The following is a 15,186-nucleotide window of genomic DNA, read 5'->3' as shown; positions in this document are numbered from 1 at the left end:
AGGCAGCAGTGAGCTACAATTGAGCCATTGCACTCCAACCTGGATGACAAAGTGTGACCCTGTCTCTAAAAAAAACGAGGGAAGATAGAGAGTAAAGGCAAAGACATCTATTTTTTCCTAACAAAGCAAATAATACAGCAAAAGCATTCACATCACTGCAGGAGTTTCCACATTACAACTACATTTAAGAGCAATTATTATAGAATTTATAAAATGCAAAGAAACACAGCTGCGCCAGTCAGCAGTCAGTGCTGTGCATCTTGAAGGCACTTGTATAGGCAACAAGCATGATGTGGATAACAAAAAAAGAAAAAGTAAACACACACCAACATAAAAATCTTCAAATATCTCGCTGTCCTATCTTAAAACAGAAAGGTTCTAAATCAACCAAGGAGAAAGCACACTGGTGATCCATAAAAGACAAAAACCATCTGAATGAAGTAACTCAGATGCAATAAGAAGCAGAGAGTGAACACTGAACTGAGAGCTGCTTTAAGGGCTCCTTCAGGAGTAAGCACTATGGTAGAAGACATCAAGATCAAAATCAAGAACTACAGGACTGCCCCTTTTGATAGCCACTTCCCTACCCAGACACAGACCAGGAACTGCTAGCAAAACTACCTGGACTTCCACCACTGCAAGAAGGAAATAACTACTAAAGGGGTGGTATCTTTGTGTGCGAATGCTACCAGTATACGTTCAAGTCTCTCCGCCCCATATCCTGGGTCTTATCTTGGGATGACCAGGAAGATGGCACAGTCCCTGGAAAGATCTAAACTGGCTCCTCCACTCACCCCTCCTCTGTCCTCAGTTCTTCTTCAATGGTGGTAAAGGGAGACCTGGGTACATGGTGATCCCTACCCTGGGACCCTGAATCATGACTTAACTGAAAATAAAAACTCACTGGAAAGAAAAGAAGAAAAAAAGAAAGAAACAAGGAATAAAATAACCTCACCTAGGGCCAGGGGGCTCACGCCTATAATCCTATTAATAGCACTCTGGGAAGCTGAGGTGGGAGGATCTCTTGAGGTCAGGAATCCAAGACCAGCCTGTGCAAAGGTGAGACACCATCTCTACAAAAAATAGAAAAATTAGCCAGGCATGGTGGCACGTGCCTGTAGTCCCAGCTACTTAGGAGGCTGAGGCAGGAGGATCGCTTGAGACCAGGAGTTTGAGGTTGCAGTGAGCTATGATGACACCCTGCACTCTAGCCTGGGGGCAAGGCAGGGGGGACACCTCACCTAGACCATTTTGGCAGGCACTGGAGGTTGTTACCCAATATCCATTCTCCCCTTCCAAGTAAAAGAACACCTGAGTTTCAGCTAATGCATATCGGAATGAAGACTATATTTCCCAGTCTCCCTTATAGCTAGCTGTGATCATGTGATTGAGTTCAAGCCAAGAGGTATGAATAAAAGTATTAGGTGTGATTTCCAAGAAATGTCCTTAAAGGAATTGGGTACATTATTCTTTAGACACTTCTCCTTCCTCCTAGCTAGAATGTAGATGGGGTGGCTGGAATATGAGTAGCAATCTTAGACTATGAGGAAAAAGCCATGTTGAGAATGACAAGGCAATAAATATAGAAGTAGCCTGGTTCTCTGACACTAAGGAGGCACCACATCAGCTCTGGTTTATCTATTTCTGGACTTCCTTTACAAAAACACAAGAAACAGACTCACATCATGTTTAAAGCCACTATAATTTTATTTTGAGGGGTCACAAATCATTGATCTTTTTTTTTTTTTTTCCCCAGACAGAATCTCACTCCATTGCCCTGGCTAGAGTGCCACGGCATCAGCCTAGCTCACAGCAACCTCAAACTCCTGGGCTCAAGCGATCCTTCTGCCTCAGCCTCCCGAGCAGCTGGGACTACAAGCATGCATCACCATGCCCGGCTAATTTTTTCTATATATTTTTAGTTGTCCAATTAATTTCTTTCTATTTTTTTAGTAGAGACAGGATCTCGCTCTTGCTCAGGCTGGTTTCGAACTCCTGACCTTGAGCAATCCTCCCACCTCAGCCTCCCAGAGTGCTAGGATTACAGACGTGAGCCACCACACCCAGCCTGAACATAATCTTAATATAGAATTTAGTACCAGAAATAGGATGCTTCATGAATAAGAACATAGTAGATGTGGTACTGGTTTAATAGTAGTAAAGTGGTAGTAGTGAACACTCAGATATTGAAGACTGAAAAGCTAATGATCATTTTTATGCAGTGGTAAAACATTGCCTGATTATCTTGATTACAGCTTTAAGGGAAACAGTATGAAAGATTCAGAATGTTATATGTTTTGGCTATATTCTCACAACTTTCAACAAAATTATACCAGAGAGGTACAGCTCAGACTACAGCTAGTCAGTAAGCAGAAATATAAAGGAATATATATTTGCTAAGGAAGGTATACTTTTTCCTGTGCCCTGCAGCCTAGGTTAACTAAAAGCCTTTTTCCTTGGAGCTTGATAGAAGAGAAAGAGCAAATTACTTCTATACTCTAAAGTGATGCAGTTAAAAGCAGTGGCATCAACAGGCAGCCTTAATAGAAGACTGGAGCTATGCCATATAAACTCAAAGCCTCCCCTCCAAAAAATAGGGTGGAGGAAGCCTTACGGTTTCCTTCTCACACAAGCCCATTGTTTCAGATTGCCTCAAGGTAATTGCCATTAGGTTAAGGTGGGGTGGAAGATGGGCAAGGCACAGAAGTGACCAAGTAAAAAACCAGAGTTGTTAGGCCTAAAAACAGGCTGGAATTTATTACTCTGTCCAGGAATTTATTACTCTGTCAGAACAGAAAGTTTTCAAATTTCCTACACAGTCCCATTTAATAATTGCTATTGATTAGTAACTAATTTCTGTGTTACTAATCTCCATTTATCTGAATAGTAACTTTTTGTTATTATCCTCCTTCTTCTTCTATTTTTTTTTTTTTTTTTTAATGAGACAGAGTCTCACTCTGTTGCCCTGGCTACAGGCGTGAGCCACCCCCCCCCCCAGCTTATCCTACTTCTATTATACCTAGCTATTGCTTTAGAAGCCTTGTCTTTTAGTTTACAAGCCCTACACCACACCTGACAGAGAAGACTGCACATTACTCAGACATCCTGGGCTTTGAGCTGCATGCAGTAAAAGAAACATTGGAGTAGTTTATCTTGGAGATGAATGAATGTCTGTGTGTGCATGTGTGTAAAGACCAGTAGGCATAGATATTAGAACCACCAAAGGGATAGACTGTAGTAAAAAATCCAAATCGTAATTCCACCCCAAATGCATTCTCCTCTTATTCCTTAGTAATTAAATTTCCAAGCAATCACAACTTAGATTAATGACTCCAATTCCCAGCCTCCCTTGAAAGTAGGTGTAATCATATGATGACATTCTGGCTAGTGTATCTAAATTAAAGTGTTATATGAGACTTCTAGAAGTATAAAGGAGAGTAAGTATGTCCTTGATCTGCCTTCCTTCCTGCTGGCTAGAATACAGACTATATGTCTGCTATATCTCTGGAGCCAGAGCAGACACTTCAGATTGTAAGGCAGAAAATGCATACTGAGGATAACAAAAGAAACTGTCCCTGAGGAAGCCCAGACATTGGATTTACTACCCAAAAATTTTAAATCAGCTGTTTCAAATATGTTCAAAGAACTAAAGGAAAACATGTCTAAAAAACTAAAGTATGAGAATGATGTCTATATTTAGAATACTAAAAATATTAAATATCAATATTTACTGATATTCCAATAAAGCATATCAATAAAAAATAGAAATTATAAAAAAGAATCAAATAGAAATTCTGGAGTTGAGAAGTATAAAAACTGAAATCAAATGTTCATTATATGGGTTTTAAACAGATTTAGGCAGGCAGAAAATAAAAAAATTTAAAAAAATCATGGCCAGGCACGGTGGCTCACACCTGTAATCCTAGCACTCTGGGAGACCAAGGCAGGCGGATCGTTTGAGACCAGCCTGAGCAAGAGCGAGACCCTGTCTCTACCAAAAAAGAAATAGAAAAAAATTAGCCGGGCATGGTGGCATATGCCTGTAGTCCCAGCTACTCGGGAGGCTGAGGCAGAAGGATCGCTTGAACCCAGGAGTTTGAGGTTGCTGTGAGCTAGGCTGATGCCACGGCACTCTAGCCAGGGATACAGAGTGAGATTCTGTCTCAAAAAAAAAAAATCAGTGAACTTGAAAACAGATAACTTAAGATTATCTAGTCTTAGGAAAAGAAGAAAGAACGAGGAAAAATGATGAAATCCCCCAGAGACCTGTGGGACCCCATCAAGCATACCAACATATGCATAAATGGGATTCCCAGAAAGAGAGAAGAGAAAGAAAGAACAGAAAGAATTTGTGAAGAAATAACAGCTGAAAGCTTCTCAAATTTGATGAAAAACATTAATCTACACATTCAAGAACCCCAGTAGGGCAAACTAAAAGAGATCCACATCTGGACATACCATAAACTATAAAAAGACAAAGAAAAAATCTTGAAAGCAACAAGGAAAAAGCAATTAAGTGCCCATCAAAACATGAGTGGATTAATAAAATGTGGTATATATTACACCATGGAGTATATTACACAACCATAAAAAAAAATGGTGAACTACCTATTGTATTATCTTGGATGTAGCTGGAGCCCATTTTACTAAGTGAAGTATCATAACATTGGAAAACCAAACATCACATGTACTAACTATTAAATTAGTACTAACTGATCAACACTATGTGCGTATACGAGAAGTAACATTCATAAGGTGTCAGGCAGGTGGGAGGGGAGAGCAGGGGATGGGTAAATTCACACCTAACGGACGCAGTGTGCACTGTCTGGGGGATAGGCACACTTGTAGCCCTGACTCAGGCAATACAAAGGCAATTTATGTAACCAAGCATTTGTACCCCTGTAATACTCTGAAAAAATAAATTAAATAAAATACAATGAAACTTTTAAAAAAGAAAAGAAAAAAGCAATTATTATGTATATAAGATCCTCCATACAATTAATAGCTGATTTCTCTCAGAAATCAGGGAAGCCAGAAGGCAGTGGAATGACATATTCAAAGTTCTGGGGAAAAAAAAAACCTATCAACCAAGAATTCTATCAAAACTATCCTTCAAAAATAAAGGAAAAATTAAGACATTCATAGAAAAACAAAATTGAGAGAATTTGATGCAAGCATACCTGACCTATGAGAAATACTAGAAGAGTCCTTCAGGTTAAAATGAAAATACACTAGAGAGTAACAAATCCATATGAAGAATAAACAGCACTGACAAAGGCAACTACATATGTAAATACAAAAGACAGCATAAATGTATTTTTGTTTCTCTTTTTTCTCCTGTCTGATTTAAAAGATAACTGCATAAAGCAAAAATTATAAATCTGTGTTGATGAGCACACAATGCATAAAAATGTAATTTGTGACAATAACAGTACAAGGGAGGGGTAAACAGCTATATAGAAGCAAAGTTGCTGTATACTATTAAAATTAATCGGCATTAATCCCAGCCAGAGTGTTACAATACAGTAGTCCCTTGTTATCCACGGATTCACTGCCTGCAGTTTTAGTTACCACAGTCAACTGCCACCTAAAAATATTAAGTAGAAAATTCCAGAAATAAACAATTCATTAAGTTTTAAATTGCATGCCATTCTGAGTAGTGGGATGAAATCTCATGCCATCCCACCCTGTCCTGCCCAGGATATGAATTATCCCTTTGTCCAGCATATCCACATTGTATACACCACCCACACATTAGTCATTTAGGGTGGTGGTCCCCAACCTTTCTGGCACCAGGGACACATTTCATGGAAGATAATTTTTCCATGGACCGGAGGTTGGGGAGGTGCAGAGCTCAGGCAATGATTCGAGGTCCATTTCCTAACAGGCCACAGACCAGTACTGGGCTACAGCCTGGGGATTGGAGATCGAAGATTTAGTGGACATCTCAGTTATCAGATTGACTGTCATGGTATCACAGTGCTTGTGTTCAAGTCAATTTATTTTACTTTATGATGGCCCCAAAGCACTAGAATAGTGATGCTGGAAATCTAGATATGCTAAAGAGAAGCCATAAAGTGGTTCCTTTAAGTGAAAATGTGAAAGTTCTCAACTTAATAAGAAAAGTGAAAAAATCATATGCTGAGGATGCTAAGATCTAAGGTAAGGATGACTTCTATCCATGAAATTGCAAAGAAGGAAAAGTAAAGTCATGCTAGTTTTGCTGCTGCACATGTAATGACAAAAGTTACAACAATAGTATATGATAAATAATACTTAGTTAAGATGGAGAAGGCATTAATTAAACATGTGAGTGGATGACATGGACAGAAAACATGTTCCAACTAATGGCAACGTGTTATGCCAGAAAGCACTGAGCCTATAAGAAGACTTCATTCAGCAAGGGATCCCGTCAAACATGTGACATGAAGCCACTTATTGCAAGTAAAGGATAGTTACAGATTCAGGAACAGGTTTGTACTGAAAAATATAAAAATTATTGGACAGGCTGCATCTGCTGATTAAACTTTATCATAGGTATGTATGTACGGGAAAAAACATTGCATATATAAAATCCAGTACTATCCACAGTTTCAGGCAACCACCGGATGGGTGTCTTGAAACATATCCCCCACAGATAAGGAAGGACTACTGTATATTTGTTTTGTTTCCTGGGTTTTTTTTTTTTTTTTTTTTTTTTTTTGAGACAGGGTCTCTCTCTGTCACCCAGGCTAGCATACAGTGGTATAATCACAGGTCACTGCAACCTCAAGCTCCTGGCCTCATGATCCTCCCACCTCAGCCTCTCCCACAATGCTGGGGTTAGAGCCATGAGCAACTACACCCAACCAAGATGAAATTTAAATGCTAGATTTAGATACAAAATATTGACATATGTCCAGGTATTTTTCAGAAAAATATTATACTCGCCTTAGAGTAAATTTTAAACTGAAAAAAATATCTTTGTCAAAATTAGTCCAATTTTTAAAAACTTATTTGCTGTCCAGATGAATAGCAGTAAAAAGTGAAATGGTTTAAATGCTAAACAATGTCCCATACCTCTGATTCAAAAAGCTTTTATGGCCTGCATATCTCCATAGCTTAACTATCACAAATTCAAGTGATATTAAAAAAATCTATGGTGACTTTTTTTCAGCCAACTATTCTGTGCTGAACAGCATGAGTATTTTAGTCAAAGTGTCTGATTTTAAAGGCCAACACTACTACTTACTAAGTCAAACAACCTTAGGCTAATTACTTATTCTCATGGGTATAAAGTAACTCTCACAGAGTTAACCGTAAGGATTGAATGACATAATATATTAGAATGTTATAATACACTTATGACAACATTAACATAGTAAGAACTTGACAAATATTTTCAAGCAATTTTTTCTAACTGAAATGTATTATAGTCAAATGATAGTCTTTTGTAGAATTCTTACAAAAGCATCCTGCCAGTATGTATAGATTAAATTTAAAAAAAGAAAAAACAGGTGCTCTTTGATAAATTACTAATCTCAGTAACTTTGGGGTGAATGTTGATAATCCTAGCATCTTTCAAAATTTTTCCATTTATACCATAAACTTACTTTCTCCACCTTTTAAAGGGACAATGCAGGGGATTCTAAACATGGTATAAATCTGGTATCCCTTAGATTAGCCCATTAAGAAGAGACACTATGTTTTCAAGTTCAGACTTTGCCTTAAACTTCAAATTATTCCAAAAATGGAGTCTGGAGAAATTACACTAATTTTCTTTGCATACCACCAGATTACTACCTTGAACATATTAAGTAAACCTTTTGGCCAGCTGTGGCAGCTCACATCTGTAATCCTAGAACTCTGGGAGGCTGAGGTGGGAGGATTGCTTGAGCTCAGGAGTTTGAGACCAGCCTGAGCAAAAGCATGGTGGTACATGCCTGTAGTCCCAGCTACTCAGGAGGCTAAGGCAGGAGAATCACTTGAGCCCAGGAGTTTGAGGTTGCAGTGAGCTACAATGACATCACTGCACTCTACTTGGGGCAAGAGAGTGAGATTCTGTCTCAACAACAAAAATAAATAAAATTACAAAAATATCTACTAGAAAAAACCTCCAATATAACGAATAACTAGTTTGTTTTCTGTCACCATTAAGATCATTAATGAGACTGAACAGAAGACTACAGCTAAGAAGCCCAAACATTCCTGACATGAGTGTTTCCAATTTGAAGGACTTCATTTTGGAATGGGAGACAGAACACCTTTAAAGAATGCTGTGTACTTAGCAGACATTAACCATTTTAGTTGACAATGACCAAATGCAGCAAAATAAATACATAAAATAAACCATCACGTTGGCCCCAAACGTGACATGTTTATATCAACACTTCTAAACATCTCTGATATGCCTTCAATAGCCAGGTAGAAAAAGAGAGGGCAGAGATAGAGAAAACCATCCCTGTTCAATCTAAATGTGATCTTTTTAAACCATTGCCTGGTAAAACTCCTTAGAATTCACGATCTTTTCAATACCACTATTTATCCCCATCCGTATCCACCAGCTCAAAAAGCACTGCTCTGGGAGAAAGTCTAATTTGGAAATCCAATCTAAAATATAAAAATGCAGTAATTTCTTGGGGAAAAAAGAAAATGAATGCAGGAAAGGAATAGTCTCTGTACTGAACAGAAAAGATGGCAGTAACATCCTTACCTCTAAGAACGAAAGAAAAGGGCTGGGCACCATGGCTCATGCCTATAATCTGAGCACTCTGGGAAGCCAACACAGAATGACTACTTGAGGCCAAGAGTTCGACAGATCGCTCAAGGTCAGGAATTCAAAACCAGCCTGAGCAAGAGTGAGACCCCGTCTCCACTAAAAATACAAAGAAATTAACTAGCCAACTAATATATATAGAAAAAATTAGCCGGGTATGGTGGCACATGCCTGTAGTCCCAGCTACTCGGGAGGCTGAGGCAGAAGGATTGCTTGAGCCCAAGAATTTGAGGTTGCTGTGAGCTAGGCTGACGCCACGGCACTCTAGCCTGGGTAACAGAGTGAGACTCTGTCTCAAAAAAAAAAAAAGAATGACAGGAAACTGATCTAATTAAGACTATCCAGAGCCAAGTCTGCTACTTAAGATGAATGTTAAGGAATTTCCAAGCCTTGTGATGCGTTATCTTGTGCTATTTCTCTAAGATTTAAGATGAATCGCTAAAATAATTCTCATAATCTACCCCTCACTCTATTCTTCAGTTTCTTTAGTTTTAAAATCCTCATCCCCAGGAAGCTCTCCAAAGCATACTTCCACCTAGTAATTTGCACTTTGTTATAAACAGCAAATATTTATTTTAAATGATAATATTAATAACAATAAACTTTTAAGTCATCAAACAATGTGGTAAGTACCTGCCAGTACCATACTGGTTTACAGCCTTCCTTAGAATCAAAGTGTGTGTAAAGAACATCTGAAGAGAGAGCACTAGAACCCTTTGTTGGGCAATATTCGCACACCATCACCAAAGACACAGATGCTCTCACAAAGGAAAACTAGTCCTAACTATAAAATATAAAAACCCATGCACTTTAAAAATTCAATCATGCCAATCACTAATGTGTTATTGCATAACACTACTGTGTTGGTCAAACATTTTATAATCAAGGAAAAAATAATCAAAATGTGGATAAGTGAGGATATTAAAATAAAAACATAAGATACGAACCACATACATTGCACTTCTTCAAAAAATAATTTAATGACCATTAGGATTAATCATTTCTCTGACAGTTAAATACAAAAACATGTAAAAAATGTATAAGTTGACTGATTTTTTAAAACCTATACCATCTGATTTTTTTACTTGTATTTTTAATTTTTAATTATGAGTTTATTTAAAATACAGAAAAGTAAAATGATAATGATATAACAAACCCAAATGTTAACAATTGTAACATATTGCCATATTTGCTTCTGATTTTAAGAAAGAGAATACTGCAAGTAAGTTGAAGTTTCTGTGTTCATTCCACTGTCCTCTCTCCCCCTTCAGAAGTAAACATCCTGTTGAAGTTAATATATCTTCTTCTAATCCAAGTTTTTAAAATAATGTTACAGCATTTATGTTTTCCACATACAACACAGTACTGTTTTGTTTTAAATGATCATTAAGTAGTATCAAATTTAACTTTCTGTAACTTGCTTTATTTTTTCTCAACATAACGCTTCCAGGATTTATCACTGTCAACACATGTAGACCTGATATGTCCATTCCAACTGTATTAGGTAATAAATGCCACTGCTTGCTTATCCTCTATAGTTAGTTTCTAAAATGTTCTTATTACAAATATAATTGAAATAAAAATGCTTGTAACGTGTTTACTGTGGCATAAATGCAAGGTTCACCCTATCAGGTATATACCTTGAACTACTGGCTCATAAGATATATTCATCTTCACCTTCACAAATGTTGCCAAAAATTTTCCATAGAGCTCTAATTTACTCACTCATCAGCAGTGTATTAGGGTTTCTCTTTCCCCACAGCCTTGTTAACAATGGGTCATATTAGACTTTATAATACTTGCAAAATTTAAGTGTGTAAAATAGTATTCCATTATTTAAAAATGAGCCAATTTTATAGTTTAACATTATTAGATACACGGGCTTTCTCTTCTATGATACTTCTAATTCTAGATCATTATATGTATGAAATATGCAACTTATTCCTTTCTTATATTCATCCACAGCATCAGACTCTACAGAATTTTGCATCTAATTCAATCTTTCAATAGAACAAAAAGTTTTTCTTTATTTACAATTTTCAAGTTGGCATAAGCCTTTAGGAAAATGATGCTATAGGGGTATCTTTAATCAAGGCATTCCAATGTGTCAGAATTTCATATAGCTCTACTCAACAAAAAATGGTAGATATCTTCCCAGATAAACAATTTGGTCTTACTTGTCAAATGACAGTTTATTGGGCAATAAATCATATCATAAAATTCACCCTTTTAAAGTATACAATTCAGAGCTCATGCCTATAATCCTAGCAACTTTGGGATGCTGAAGCAGGAAGACAACTTGAGGTCAAGAGTTTGAAACCAGCCTGGGAAACATAGCAAGATCCTATCTGTACACAAAAAATTTTTAAAAAATTAGCCAGGCATGGTGGCACATGCCTATGGTCCTAGCTACTTGGGAGGCTGAGGTGAGAGGATAATTTGAGCCCAGCAGTTCAAGGCTCCAGTGAGCTAAGACTGCGCCACTGCACTCTAGTGTTTGCAACGGAGACCCCACCTCTAAAAAATAACTAAAAAAAATTAAGTATACGAAGCAGTGGTTTTAGTATTTTCACAAAGTTGTTAAACCATCACCACTATCTAATGCCAGAACATTTTCTTTACCCTAAAAAGAAATCCTGTACCTGTTAATAGTTAGCTTTGCATTCCCCTCTCTTCTAGTCCCCAGCAATCCACTAAATCTACTTTCTATCTGTATGGATTTTCCTTTTCTGGACATTTCATACAAATGGGATCATATAATATGTAGACTATAAACCTGTCATAAGGACAGGCTTCTTTCACTTAGCATGTTTTCAAGGTTCATCCATGTTGAAGCTTGTATCAGTATATCATTCATTTTCATTGCCAAATAATATTCAATTGTATAGCTATACAACATTTTAACAGTTCATAGACATGCAGGTTGTTTCTATGTTTTGCCTATTATGAAGAATGCTATTACAAATATTAGTGTATAACTTTTTGTGTTGACATATGTTTTCAATTCTCTTGGTTATATATCAATAAACTAGGACTGGAATTGCTGGGTCACATGGTATCTGTTATACCATCCAACTTTAATTAATTAATTAATTTTCAGACAGAGTCTCACTCTGTCATCAGGCTGCAGTGTAGTGGCTCCATCATACTTCACTGCAACCTTGAACTTCTGGGCTCCTGTGATCCTCTTGCCTCAATCTCCCAGATACCTACAACTATAGGCTCGTGCCATCAGGACCAGCTAATTTTTTTATTTTTTGTAGAGACAGGGGTCTCACTATGTTGCCCAGACATAGTGAGTCTTGAACTCCTGGCCTCAAGCAATTCTTCTGCCTCAACCTCCCAGAGTGCTGGGATTACAGGCATGAGCCACCACACTCAGCCTACCATCCAACTTTAACAATAAGCAAATTTTAGCATTATGACATGTATCAAAGACTGCTGAATTTCTATGAGTTGCTTTAATGTTCTTCCTAAAAGAAATTCATAAATTTATTCTTATTTATAATCTAAAAAACTTCTCTAAGTCACTTCCTTCAACTCAGCCACAGAATAACACTTTTAACTCTCACACATACACACACCCTTCTCTACTATGGAAAGCAGTCTAACCTTGACTCCCTAGGAAAAGGTACTATTTAATATTTGTTCACAAACCAGAGTAAACCTACCTAACATGTGAAAACCATTAGCTCTGTTGAGATTACAATTATACTTGCCCAAAGCTCAGTTCATTATGTTACACAGACATGGAGTGCACACTACTGTTCTTTCTTTCTTTAATTTCCAAAAAAAAATCATTTATTACTGTTTTTTTCTGTATGGCCATGAGTATACAGGTGTGAGCCAAACACAGTGCCTTTAGGCACTACAATGGTAAGAGTCTCATTGGACTGAAACAGCCAATAAATTTTAGGGTACATGTTCTATTTCTTTTGACAAATGAGGTAAAAAATAAACAAATAAAAAAGCCTTTAACTTGTAGTCCCAGATACTCATTTGAGCCCAGGAGTTCAAGACCAGCTTGGGCAACACAGCAAGACCCTATCTCAAAACAAAACATAAAAAAGCCTTTAACAGAAAGGGGGAAAAAAGCCTTTTTTTTTTGAGACAGAGTCTCACTTTGTTGCCCAGGCTAGAGTGAGTGCCGTGGCATCAGCCTAGCTCACAGCAACCTCAAACTCCTGGGCTCAAGCAATCCTTCTTCCTCAGACTCCTGAGTAGCTGGGACTACAGGCATGCGCCACCATGCCCGGCTAATTTTTTCTATATAAATTAGTTGGCCAATTAATTTCTTTCTATTTATAGTAGAGACGGGGTCTCACTCTTGCTCAGGCTGGTTTCGAACTCCTGACCTCGAGCAATACGCCCGCCTCGGCCTCCCAGAGTGCTAGGATTACAGGTGTGAGCCACTGCGCCCGGCCAAAAAAGCCTTTAACAAATGGGGCAATGAAAGAAACTGAAAAGCCTGTGTGCTCTATTCCTATTACTCTTTCCTGACTAAAAAACAAAACCCAGCCTGGTGCAGTGGCTCACACCTGTAATCCTAGCACTTTGGACCGAGGCAAGAGAATCACTTGAGGCCAGGAGTTTGAGCCCAGTTTCTGAGCAACATATCGAGGCCTCATCTCTACAAAAAATAGAAAAATTAGCCAGGTGAAATGGTGAGGTAGCATAGGCCTGTAGTCCCAGCTACTCAGGAGGCTGAGGCAGGGGAACTGCTTGATTCCAGGAGTTTGAGGTTGCAGTGAGCTATAATGATGCCACTACACTCTAGCGTGGGCCAAGAGGGCAAGACCCAGTCTCAAAAAACAAACAAAAAACCCACAGCCGTATCTTGCGTATTTTCATAGGACTTTACCAGGTGTCTACCAATGTTCCCAACAACTTGAAGGCAAATATCATCACAGGACAGCTCACTAGCATCTCAGAGAAAAAGCCATAATGTTCAGTGAACAACAAAAAGTGTAATAATGAAACCATAGCTCCCTATGTGAGACTAGGGGCTGAGCTCACAAACCAGGCAGCCATACTTTTGGTAATCTTAACCTTCTATTCTTCTACAAAACTGCCTCAAGATGAAAGAGGAGAGTTTAGCTTTCCCCCCCCTCCGCCCCCCACCGCTGCTGGGCCTGCAAGTCAGTGTGGAGCCGCAAAAGCGGGTCTCTGTTCAGCAGGATGGGGTTTGTTAAAGTTGTCAAGAATAAGGCCTACTTTAAGAGATACCAAGTGAAATTCAGAAGACGACGAGAGGGTAAAACTGATTACTATGCTCGGAAACGCTTGGTGATACAGGATAAAAATAAGTACAACACATCCAAATACAGAATGAAGGTTCATGTAACTAACAGAGACATCATTTGTCAGATTGATATGCCCGTATAGAAGGGGATATGATAGTCTGTGCAGCTTATGCACACGAACTACCAAAATATGGTGTGAAGGTTGGCCTGACAAATTATGCTGCAGCATATTGTACTGGCCTGCTGCTGGCCCGCAGGCTTCTCAATAGGTTTGGCATGGACAAGATCTATGAAGGCCAAGTGGAAGTGACAGGAGATGAATACAACGTGGAAAGCATTGACGGCCAGCCTGGTGCTTTTACGTGCTATATGGATGCAGGCCTTGCCAGAACTACGACTGGCAATAAAGTTTTTGGGGCCCTGAAGGGAGCTGTGGATGGAGGCTTGTCTATTACTCACAGCACCAAACGATTCCCTGGTTATGATTCTGAAAGCAAGGAATTTAATGCTGAAGTACATCGGAAGCACATCATGGGTCAGAATGTTGCAGATTATATGCGTTATCTAATGGAAGAAGATAAAGATGCTTACAAAAAACAGTTTTCTCAATACATAAAGAACAACGTTACTCCAGACATGGAGGAGATGTATAAGAAAGCCCATGCTGCTATACGAGATAATCCAGTCTATTAGAAGAAGCCTAAGAAAGAAGTTAAGAAGAAGAGATGGAACCGTCCCAAAATGTCCCTTGCCCAGAAGAAAGATCGGGTAGCTCAAAAGAAGGCAAGCTTCCTCAGAGCTCAGGAAGTGGGCTGCTGAAAGCTAAACCAAACTGCAATTTTTTATGAGGATTTTTGAGAAATGTCAGACAATAAACTTATTGAAAAGGGAAGGAAGGAAGGAAGGAGGGAGGGAGGGAGGGAGAGAGGGAGGGAGGAAAGGAAGGAAGGAAAGGAAGGAAGGGAAGGAAGGGAAGGAAGGAAGGGAAGGAAGGAAGGGAAGGAAGGGAAGGAAGGGAAGGAAGGGAAGGAAGGGAAGGAAGGAAGGGAAGGAAGGGAAGGAAGGGAAGGAAGGAAGGGAAGGAAGGGAAGGAAGGAAGGGAAGGAAGGGAAGGAAGGAAGGGAAGGAAGGATGGATGGATGGATGGATTTATAACCCTCAAAGCAACAAATTACCTAGCTTTACCTC

The 15,186-nt window shown here is 38.7% G+C and overlaps 1 protein-coding gene and 1 pseudogene across 2 annotated transcripts in view; one reads left to right on the top strand and one right to left on the bottom strand.

Moving 5' to 3' along the window:
• Positions 1-15,186, bottom strand: part of MRTFA (myocardin related transcription factor A) — a 204,538-nt gene that overhangs the window by 137,626 nt on the left and 51,726 nt on the right. The gene's annotated exons all lie outside the window — the stretch shown is intronic.
• Positions 13,871-14,849, top strand: LOC105858499 (large ribosomal subunit protein uL18 pseudogene; annotated as a pseudogene).

The sequence above is a fragment of the Microcebus murinus genome, chromosome 10 (assembly GCF_040939455.1).
Source record: "Microcebus murinus isolate Inina chromosome 10, M.murinus_Inina_mat1.0, whole genome shotgun sequence".
Lineage (NCBI taxonomy): Eukaryota > Metazoa > Chordata > Mammalia > Primates > Cheirogaleidae > Microcebus > Microcebus murinus.
The sequence above is the reverse complement of the archived record's forward strand: the minus strand, read 5'-3'. Positions and strand labels throughout refer to the sequence as shown.